Source organism: Mus caroli, unplaced genomic scaffold (genome assembly GCF_978045245.1).
Source record: "Mus caroli unplaced genomic scaffold, Mus_caroli_1 scaffold_10, whole genome shotgun sequence".
Lineage (NCBI taxonomy): Eukaryota > Metazoa > Chordata > Mammalia > Rodentia > Muridae > Mus > Mus caroli.
The window spans coordinates 113,741,896-113,754,233 of NW_028227265.1; positions in this window are offsets into that span (position 1 = coordinate 113,741,896).

Consider the following 12,338-nt stretch of genomic DNA (forward strand, 5'->3'; position numbering starts at 1 on the left):
CCCAGCCCTGAGACTAGATTTGCTTTCACTCTCCTTAGTAAGTGATAGAAACTGCAGAACAATGCTTCCCTGAGTTTTGACAACAATTATGATGTCTGTGATCTGATTTTGCATGCTTGGCTATGTAGGTGCAGTTACTGGCAGTGTGTCTCATATGGTAACTATGTCTTCTGCCTAGCAAGGCAGAGTTGAATCAAACTAGGGGTGTGAGGACTTCTGCCCGAGTACTAACTAGGCTTGATCCTGCTTATCTTGGGAGTTTGAAAGAGACTGGGCACATTCAGAGTGATATGGCCATATTGGGCAAGGGGATTTTTAATGACCTCGCTTATTGCACCTGGATGGGGAGGGACTGCAGAGGATGTTAATTATCTGGTTCTTTCCTTCTCTTGTCTTAGGGACTGTCTTGGTTAGAGTTTTACTACTGCTAACAGACACCATGACCAAGGCAACTCATATAAAGACAACATTTAATTGGGGCTGGCTTACAGGTTCAGAGGTTCAGTCCATTATCATCAAGACAGGAATATGACAGCATGCAGGCAGGCATGGTGCAGGAGGAGCTGAGAATTCTACATCTTTATCTTTTTTTTTTTTATATTTTTATTACATATTTTCCTCAATTACGTTTCCAATGCTATCCCAAAAGTCCCCCATAGCGCCCCCCACTTCCCTACCCACCCATTCCCATTCTCTTGGCCCTGGCATTCCCCTATATTGGGGCATATAAAGTTTGCAAGTCCAATGGGCCTCTCTTTCCATTGATGGCTGACTAGGCCATCTTTCGATACATATGCAGCTAGAGACAAGAGCTCAGGGGTTCTAGTTAGTACATCATGTTGTTCCAACAATAGGGTTGCAGATCCCTTTAGCTCCTTGGGTACTTTCTCTAGCTTCTCCATTGGGAGCCCTGTGATACATCCAATAGCTGACTGTGAACATCCACTCCTGTATTTGCTAGGCCCCAGCATCGTCTCACAAGAGACAGCTATATTTGGGTCCTTTCAGCAAAATCTTGCTAGTGTATGCAATGGTGTCAGCGTTTAGAAGTTGATTATGGGATGGATCCCTGGATACGGCAGTCTCTAAATGGTCCATCCTTTCATCACCGCTACGAACTTTGTCTCTGTAACTCCTTCCCTGGGTGTTTTGTTCCCAATTCTAAGAAGGTGCACAGTGTCCACACTTTGGTCTTCATTCTTCTTGAGTTTCATGCGTTTAGCAAATTGTATCTTAAATCTTGGGTATCCTAAGTTTTGGGCTAATATCCACTTATCAGTGAATACATATTGTGTGAGTTCTTTTGTGATTGTGTTACTTCACTCAAGATGATGCCCTCCAGGTCCATCCATTTGGCTAGGAATTTCATAAATTCATTCTTTTTAATAGCTGAGTAGTACTCCATTGTGTAAGTGTACCATAATTTCTGTATCCATTCCTCTGTTGAGGGACATCTGGGTTCTTTCCAGCTTCTGGCTATTATAAATAGGGCTGCTATGAACATAGTGGAACATGTGTCCTTTTTACCGGTTGGGACATCTTCTGGATATATGCCCAGGAGAGGTATTGCTGGATCCTCCGGTAGTACTATGTCCAATTTTCTGAGGAACCGCCAGACTGATTTCCAGAGTGGTTGTACAAGCTTGCAATCCCACCAACAATTAGAAAGTGCAATCTGCAAATTCATCTGGAATAACAAAAAACCTAGGATAGCAAAAACTCTTCTCAAGGATAAAAGAACCTCTGGTGGAATCACCATGCCAGACCTAAAGCTCTACTACAGAGCAATTGTGATAAAAACTGCATGGTACTGGTATAGTGACAGACAAATAGACCAATGCAATAGAATTGAAGACCCAGAAATGAACCCACACACCTACGGTCACTTGATCTTCGACAAGGGAGCTAAAAACATCCAGTGGAAGAAAGACAGCATTTTCAACAAATGGTGCTGGCACAACTGGTTGTTAACATGTAGAAGAATGCGAATCGATCCATTCCTATCTCCTTGTACTAAGGTCAAGTCTAAGTGGATCAAGGAACTTCACATAAAACCAGAGACACTGAAACTTATAGAAGAGAAAGTGGGGAAAAGCCTTGAAGATATGGGCACAGGGGAAAAATTCCTGAATAGAACAGTAATGGCTTGTGCTGTAAGATCGAGAATTGACAAGTGGGACCTCATGAAACTACAAAGCTTCTGCAAGGCTAAAGACACCATCAATAAGACAAAAAAACCACCAACAGATTGGGAAAGGATCTTCACCTATCCTAAATCAGATAAGGGACTAATATCCAATGTATATAAAGAACTCAAGAAGGTGGACTCCAGAAAGTCAAATAACCCCATTAAAAAATGGGGCTCAGAACTGAACAAAGAATTCTCACCTGAGGAATACCGAATGGCAGAGAAACACCTGAAAAAATGTTCAACATCCTTAATCATCAGGGAAATGCAAATCAAAACAACCCTGAGATTCCACCTCACACCAGTCAGAATGGCTAAGATCAAAAATTCAGGTGACAGCAGTTGCTGGCGAGGATGTGGAGAAAGAGGAACACTCCTACATCTTTATCTTAAGGCTGCTAGTAGAATCCTGGCTTCCAGGCAGCTAGGAGTAAGGTCTTAAAGCCCACATCCACAGTGGCACACCTACCAACAAGGACACACCTACTCCAACTAGGACACACCTCCAAAATAGTGCCACTCCCTGGGCCAAGCATATACAAACCATCACAGGACCATAAGTAAAACCCACTTGGCCCTTGGCACAAACAGATCATGAACATGAGTATAACTACAAAAATATCATCCTTCATACTTTGCTAAAGTTTTTATTAATATATAATAAGTCTCCATATCCACAGGAAGCAGCATGATATTTCAGAACAAGTATTTACTTCCATTGTCTATGGTTAGGTCTCTAGGATATAGTTGTTTTATCTTTTTAACAAATATTAACTAAACTGCTACTATGCACTGAACACTTTCTCGGGCCACAAAAGGTATTAGATTTTTCCCTGGCATTTATGTTTACATAATCCAAAGGAAGAAATAGAAATCAATAATCATAGAATAATATGTGAACTGTCTTCTTTCATTCAAGTAGCACAGTGACTTTGAGCTTTTGCTACACTGTATTTCCTTTTTATGACCAAATCATGGTCAGCTGTGTGGATATACTGCCTGTTATTTACTCATTCTTCTGCTAATGGACATTTGGTTGGTTTCCAGTTTGGAACTGTGGGTGATGAAATTGTTCTAGAATGACCATTTTGATGGTTGTCTAACTCTGTGAATATGCTAAAAGCTATTAATTGTATTCTTTAAGTGGGTAAACTGTTGGCCTATGAATTATATCTCAGTAAGGCTATTACCAGAATGAAGATGAAAAAACAAACCAGCAGTTAAATTGCAGATGCTGCATAAAGAGAACACACGTGATATGTCTCTAATGAAGTGGGTGGTTTGAGAGGCTAACTGAAGGTGTCTAAGAAGAGTGGAACCTCTAAGCCTTCTCAATGAATTCTTAGAAGACACCTACATGGCAGGATCCCTGGATCAGGGAGGAAGTTCAACACTGATGTTTAAAGACATAACACAGCATGTTGTACATAGAGAGGCCCACTCAGCTGTCTGCTGCTGGGGAAATACATCATTGTGACCAAAGCCAATCTAATGGCCACCCATGGGAGCCAGGACTGTGCAGGTGATAACCCCAAAGGGAATTATATTAGGGCCAGTGAGTTCATTAGGGAGCTAGTGACTGCCACTAGGAGAGTCTCAATTAATAAACAGCAAACCAAGAAAAAGGAGCAGGGGGTGAAATTATTGCTCAGCCAAGCAGAATGCAAGAACATAACAGTAATCATGGTAATTACAAAACATGGCTTCAATGAAAAGGGCAGAGAAGATTTCTGACCTAGGCAAATAGCCTAGGTCAAACAATCTGTGGCCACATTACCTATGCAGGGGCTAGCAGTGGGGAAGGGCCACTTTCCTTCAAGGTACAAGCACACTAAATACCCTGTACTTCAAAGAGTACCAACATAACCCATTATGGGGAACCTTTTTTATTGTGTCATAGTGACAAGAAAATGGCTACCACATCTGAACATGCTCTGTCTTCAAGACAATGTTTGGCTCCACCCACAGTCTCGGTGAGATAAATACAGAGGCAGCTCCTCATTTGTTTAATAGCCCTGCCCACTCTATTGACAAAGAGTTACAATGTGGCTTTTGTGTGTGTTGCTACTTTTTCTAGGAGAAAGGGAAGAAATTAATTTTAAAAGTTAATAAAAATAATGTAAACTTTGCATCAATATGAAAAGATAAAGTTGGGCAAACAAGGCCTTGTTCCTGTCCCACTCTCAATTTCGATCTGAACAAAATTGAAAACAAAAAGGTTTTAAGGTTACAAATTCCTTACAAGAAAGGAAGCCATAGATAACCATCATCCATAACTCTTTTCCATTTCATGACACACAATTTAAAAACATATCAAGTTTCTGCCTTGGGCCACATTTTTCAAATGAAAACAGACATAAGATATGTTTACAAACACCACTTTTGCTTCGCCCTTCCTTTCCAAAGTCCATGAACACTAAGTGAGGATGCTAGACTGTAGAACTGGGTTATTCTGGTTATGTTTGCATAGACAGAACCATCAGATGTTAAAATGTCAAAGGACGCTAGTATGGTATAGCATTAAATTCTTTCAAAAGGTAGCTCTAAAAGTCTGTGTGACTCTGTGTGTGTGTGTGTGTGTGTGTGTGTGTGTGTGAATGTGTGTGTGTATGTGTGTGTGTATGTGTGTATGTGTGTGTGTGCATGTGCGTGTATATGTGTGTGTATGTGTGTGAATGTGTGTGTGTGTATGTGTGTGTATATGTGTGTATGTGTGTGTGCATGTGCATGTATATGTGTGTGTGTATGTGTGTGAATGTGTGTGTATGTGTGTATATGTGTGTATGTGTGTGTGCATGTATATGTGTGTGTGTATGTGTGTGAATGTGTGTGTGTATGTGTGTGTATATGTGTGTATGTGTGTGTGTGTGCACGTGCATGTGCATGTGTGTGTGTGTGTGTGTATACACAAGCACACACATTTGGGGGCTAGTAAATTAGGAAATGAGTTCATCTGGCGCCAAACACTCAATGGCATTGATCTCCATGTCACGTGAGGGTGTGAAGCTACATATTCACTAGCTCACTGTCTGACTCTAACATCTGGAGACCAAGCTGACAATGGATCTGGAGAGCCAAGCAAGCCCAGTATGAAGACAGAATAGTGCTACTTGTACTGAGCACAGTTAAAATGACTTACTAGCAATAAGCAAGACAAACCCAAGCTCAAAGTGAACAAGCAAGAAAATCTAGAGATGAAACATAAGGCATAAAACCAAGATTAGAAGTAATTCTAAGATTATGCATAGCCCATTGCTAGAGACAGGAAGGACATCACCTGTTAGTGCTGTAACAGTCAACTCTCATATAATCAAGGAGAGAACCACAGTCACTTATATAAATTAGTACAGCAGAGTAATGGATAAGCACGGTGTCTATGGTGGAAGAGCCACATTCTACAGGGAGTCAGAGAAGGAACATCTCCAACAAGACCAAGGATGAGGTACAGGGGATGAGGTACATAGTTGGACTTCTTACTGCTTCACACTACTCATAAACTGAATGCACACTGATGAAACCTTTGCAGAGGTGACCTGACCTAGACAGCATCATGAGTAAAGCTATGAGTGATGCTAAGGTGAGGTCATCTTCCTTCTGCATCTTCTGTGCAGTAAGAAGCTGTACTGTCTCCTAACTGGAAAATATATACATTCTCTTTAGGATTGATCTCCTTAGTTAGTTAGTTAGTTAGTTAGTTAGTTAGTTAGTTGTTAGTTAGTATATAAAAATTTGCTTCTCTCAGCAACACCTTAAACTTCTAATAGTGAGAGTGCATGTTAAACTTGAACAAATCTAGGTGCACAATCATGATGGTCCTGACCCTGGACATCTTCTGGAAGGACCCACAGCTACCCACCTAACTTCAAAGGCTCTTTATAAATATCTCCTCCGACCATCTGTACTGTCTGTACCACAAAGAAATGGCATTCAAAGTGAAACATCCTTGTAAGCAACTTCACACTCAGCAGAAGAGGTTTAGGAGGGAGAGATGCATTGTAGGAAGAAAGTACTACAGCATGGAAAATAAGCCATTAAATACTGAAGGAATTGCAGTCAATTATTAATTAACTGGGATACTTTATGCGGGTGGGATGGAAAGGGGAGAGAGGCTGGCACCGTAATTGAAATTAAATAAACTATATCAATTATTGAGTATAAGAGTGGTTTAACTCTAGTTAAGGTGAGAGAAACCTCATGTATCAGAAAAGCCAAGACCTGATGAGCAGTTACTATAATCTCCTAGGCAGGAATGGATGGACCCAAGTCAGGAGGTGGACAGGGGAGTGGCCAGCCCCCACAGGAGGAAGCTGGTGTTGCCAGCAGCTTCTTTCTCTGCTATCAGAACAGCTCATTCACCCAGCCCAGGGAAGAAGAGAAAAGTTGGCATTTAGAACTGAGCACTCAAGCTGTCCTAGAAACTAAAAAGCTGAGCCAATTCAGCCCCTCCACAGCAATGAATAATCTTTGAGAAGTCATGATCATGTGCCTTGTGGCCATCAGAAGTACCAAAAACTTAGCACATGAGGTGCTGTACAGTTGACTCTCAATTGAGCTGCTCATTACCTAGGGACTAGGACAAGTCACTAACCCTGGGTGAACTTCTCCAGCCCTACTGTAGAATTCACATTTGTCCAAGGCTTTGTTTTGAAGACAGAATGAGATGATCTGTGATTCCCTCCTAAGGAGATGCACAAATGAGCGATGCAGAAGTCGCATCCTTCTGAAACATACTGAGGAGGATGAAGATGCGACAGTGATAAAGGGTTCTTCTATGTTCTCTCCACAGTGAGTTCAGGGGGTACATAGATTTAGAGATGTAAGGGAGGGAGAGAGGGAAGAAGACAGAAAGGAGAGGTGGTGGGAGGTTGAGAGGAAGAAGAGGAGAAGGAGAAGGCGGAAGGATAGAGATACTCTCCCCAGGTAAGAGCACTGGAGTGACTGAGAGTGCCTGAGAATCTTCAGAGCATTTCAAGACACCTTCATTCTCATGTACCCTCCTGCTTGAGCAAAACCTAGGTCCTGTTGGATTGGAAATACTTATTGGAGGGTTTCTCTGCAGATACACCCCTGCTTTCTCCTGTCTTTCCAAGATCTTCTGTCTTTGGTGCAGATCTCCCAAATCCCTGCTTTCTGCATTTGGGCTGTGTATCCATTTTGGTTCTGCTTTCAGCTTTTAGTCCTGAGAGCAGGACAAGCACAACACTTGCTCAGAGGTCCTGATAAAAAGACAAAAAGAATACTAGCTTTGTGCCCTTGCCAAGCAACAGACATGGTAAATCCATTTCGAGGCTAGAAGAGTTAAAGCTTTGGTTCCTAAGAATTTGACTTCTCTTCCTGAAGAGACTGAAGTTCCAAATCCACTATATGCTCAGTCTGAATGCTCTTGAGATATCTTGTTTCCTTTGTGCAACACTCTCATTAGCCTCCTGCTGACTCTGTCCTATTGTATGATAGATGTGGTAGACTCTGTCCCATTTCTCATGAGGAAACAGTATATAAGGCTCTGCACTTCTCAAGAAGCTTAAGAACATAGCTTGTGCAAGTTCTCCTGATCTCAGACCTTATCTTCTCTGTTTTATTCTCTTCATCCTCTGATCTTCTGGTCCTCTCTCTCTGGATTCTGTTGCTGAAGAACAACCTGCCTGTCCAGGTCATTAGGCTGCTGGAGTTCTCTGTTCCTGGTCTATAGGTTGTCCACAGATTTATCAAGTTTTAAGGCAGTGATTCTCTACTAATGCTATGATTCTATAATAGTTTCTCATGTTATAGTGAGTCCCAACCATAAAATTATTTTGTAGCTACTTCATAACTGTAATTAGCTATTGTTATGAGCCATAATCTAAATATCTGATATGTAGGATATATGATATATGACCCCTGTAATTGGGTTGTTTGACTCCAAGGGGGTCATGACCCACAGGTCTAAGGAATCATAATCAGGAGGAAGTTTGGAATATAAGGTACTAACATCAGTGTATAAGAATATGAAGGCTTTGTTTGCTCTTGAATTATTTTCTATTCAAGGATAAAACAGATAATTTAAAAGTCACAGAAGGTAGAAAGATGATAATAATGATGGTAATGAAGATAGATGATAGATAATTGATTGATGAATATATAGATGTTAAATATATAGGTGATAGATAAATAATTTATAGGTTAGTAAGTAGATGTTTGATAGATAATTGATAGGTCAATAGATGTTAAATAGATGATAGATATATAATTGATGATTAATAGATGTTAAATAGATATAAATAGATGTCAAATAGATTATAGGTAGATAGATATTGATAGATTAATAAATGTTAAATATATAGATGATAGATATAAATTGGTAGATTAATACATAGGTGTTAGATATATAATAAAACTATTGAGATAGATAGATAGATAGATAGATAGATAGATAGATAGATAGATAGATAGATAGACGAGCAATAGGCAGGTCCCCTGCAATATATCAGATACTGTCCTTGTTGCTCAAAATAGGGAGTGAATGAGACACATAATAAGATACCACACTCTAGCCAGGACCTTGCCCATGTGTGATACATGGTGTGTTACAGCCCTCAAGATGGCTGCAACTATGAATATCAGGACTAGAAAGTAGATGTCCTTAACTTCTAAGTAGAATCATGCAATTAAGGGAAATGCAATGAAAGGAGGAAAAAGGAGCATTAAAGAGGGGTGGGCTTTCTTGGAAGAGGCAGAAGAGCAGTAGGCCCCAATAGAAGAAAACAAAATGGAGTCCAGGACCTAAACTATGAATCACGTTTCCAACATATACTTGTACAGTCAGCCCTCGCTGTTGGTTGGCGTTTTTTCCATTTGTAAGCCTCTTCTCTGCATGAAAACACACAATCAATATACTGCAGCCATGTTTCTAAGTCCCTCAGTCAAGATTTCTCTGGCTAGCTTAGCTATACAAACTTTCTTAAATGCTGGCTTCCTCAACCCCCTACTGTCTTCAGCACCAGACCTTGAGGCTCTGCTTTCTGTTCCTGGCTAGCTGGCTTTTCCTCAGACTGCTAACTGAGATCACACTAAAGTTCATTCACCAAACTCATTTCTCACCCAGGCAGACCCAGCCACATGGACAGAGAATGAGAGTCCTACACTGGCCTAGCATGGCAGTTGAGTAGAACACAATCTAGGTTCACAAAGGATGCTATGTGTAGAGCCATCTCCATTGGGAATACATGAGCTGGTGTGGGCTTGGAAGGATCACAGAATGAAGACAGAAAGATGTGCAGGGCACTGCAACATGAGACAAAGGAGGGACCAGGTGGAAAGTGGAGAATCACAAGGTACAGGGAGGCAGAGCAGCTGCCTGCAGGCAGCTCTACACCAGTACCAAGGGTCAGATCAAACTCTATCTCCAGCCCCAGATCAAGCATCTTACCCTTTATGTCATTCTTGCTCCAAATGTCACTTCAGTCATATGTCCTGAGGTTCTCTAGAAGAGTGTAGAGCAACATTCAGATAAGTGCACAACAGAGCAAAGGAGTGTAGCAGCCTAGGTGCCCATTGAGAGAGGACTTAACAAGCCAAATGGGGCTCATATATACAAAGCAATAGTTTCTGACCTCCAAAATGAAAAAAGTTTTGATGTGTACCCCTGCATAAGTGGCCTTTGAAACTATTTAGCTAAATGAAGCTAAATCAAGAAGGGTCCCAAGAGGGATGAGAACAGAAGAACTCATAGAGACAGAACATAGAACAGTGGATTGCCAGGAGCACATGGGAGAACAAGCGTGGTGTTTGATGAGCACAGAGGTCATCTAAGACAACTGGGCAGGTCTTGATTCTGGTGGCCATGCTAACAGCAGGTTGACTCACTGCTATTGACCCATGCATTGAAAAATGATTAGAATGGTCAAGTTTATTATTTGCATTTTAGTACATTTTTTTTAAATTACTGACTGCCTGCAAGATGTGTTAGTACACTCTTGTGATTTCCAGTCCTCAGGTGGCAGAGGCAGAAGGATTAAAAATTGGGCCAGCTGGGGCTACATAGAAAGACCCTATCTCAAAAAAAAAAAAAAATTTTGTTTTACACCTTCTGACTTCAAATTCACATAACAGATCTTGAACCACAGCACAACTTTTAAGTCCTTGATGAAAGCATGAACTTACTCTGCAAAAGGCCCTGCCCCACACAATGTCCTCATTTATCTCAAAGTTCCATCCTGGACTTGCTTACACTGATCCTCTTTTCTCAAATGCTCAATGTCAGCCTCAATCTCCTCTTCCTTTTGGCCAGCATGCTACAAATCCCAGCATCAGAGCACAGGTAAGGCTTTTTTATGAAACCACCAAGACGAATCTGAATTAGCCACACGACATGTGCATGTTGCTTCTGATTAGAGCCTTTCTGCCTACTTGCTTGATAACAACAAAGAATGCTACATTTGGCAGGCTTATTCTCAGGATCAGGACCCTGGAGAGCTCCAGCGACCTGTAATTCTTAACGTTGAGCTGCCACCTTCTGCTTGTCAGACTCACTCTCCCCACACTGCACCATTCAAGGGAGGAGATCAGCAGGGGGCGGGGGTTTGCAAATGCTAGATGGTAAAGCTATGCAGCATGTACTGGAGGAATGGCCATTTCTCAAATGAACAACTAAATTACTCTTGGTGAATAAAACTAGCACCAGAGAGTGGCGATTTATACCCTGCACTCTGATTAAAAAATAAATAAAAGGTGACCTCATAGCAATTTGGAATTTAGAAATGATCTCATTTATAAAGGTTACTGCCAATTCTCCAACATCTCCTACTTACTGAAGTGATCAGAGTGTGTTCAAACTTGTGTCCATGTATCTCCTGCCAAGATCCCACCAGGTTACAACAGAAATATCCATCTCTCAGCAGAAGACTCAAGAGTTTGATGTTCCTTGGAATATTGTCAATGTGCAGGTACATTCTCTAGAATTTTTAAGAGGTTAAAGGTACCAGTATCTACTGGGACATGGAATTTGGTTGTCACCAGCTTTTCTATCCCTTTCTGAATGTTAGAAAAACTTTGAATTAAGAGTACAAAGAGTGTGCTGAAGACTTTGCTCTCCCTGTTGTATAGAGCAAGCATTCTGGGTCTCAGCAGGATGTTAAGACCTTTCACACTTGTTTCTAGATATGACCATCTCTCAGGCCTTCATGTCCTCCCTTGAAGTTTGATCTGCATTACTGCTGCAAGAGAAAGCAGGTAACACCAAACACCCCAAGCAAAAGAAAAGTGTTTTCATGCATAGAAACTTCAAAGGGCATTATACTTAGCAAATATTTCATCCCTCCAGCAAAGCTCTCTTTCTGTTGGCCTTAAGGATGAAGTTAAGACTACCCCCATTGACAGCATCCAGATGGGGCACAGAAAAAGAGAAATTGACAGTCAACAGATGAGAGACCAGTCTGTGTCCAGCAGTTGGAGGGTGTGGATGCTGAGGTCATGAATCCTGGAGGTGAGGGTGGGAAAACTCTAGAGCTGAGTCCTAGAAACACTTTTATCCAGATGAAGCGCCTAAACTCTAGACCCCTAGAGGGGACACTATTGATGACACTTGATCTTAGCCAAAAGGTCGAGAAGCGATGATGATGACAATCACTTCGTGTAGGTTTTTTTTGTATAATTAAAGCTGGCTATCCTACATTCACTTAAACTTTCTTATGTTTATTTATTCACTTGGAGCGGGGAGAGGAGTTGCAAACACACAAGTTCCATACTACATGTGTGTGGGTCAGAGGACAGTTAACAGGTGAAGTCAGATCTTGCCTCCCACTGCATGGGTTCCAGGGACCAAAGTCATGTCATTAGGCTTAGCAGTGGGTGTCTTTACCTGACAAGCCATTTCATCAGTCTAATCCTAAACAATAAGCTACACCATAAAACATATGACTTGTAGCTAGAGAATGGGGAATGCAATATTTGGTCACTTACCATGTGAGTTATCCTTTCTGAAACCTTGTTATACGTCAGACCCTTATACAGGAAACAGGTACCTCACTACTTTTACAGCCATCCCCTGAAGAAAGAATTTGGTCATATCTTTTCTATAAATAAGTTGAAGAGGCTGGGAGAGGCAGCGAGTCAGCACTTCCTAACAGCTTGCTTCTTACCTTAGGAAAGGCAAATCTATTCTCTTGGTTACTGT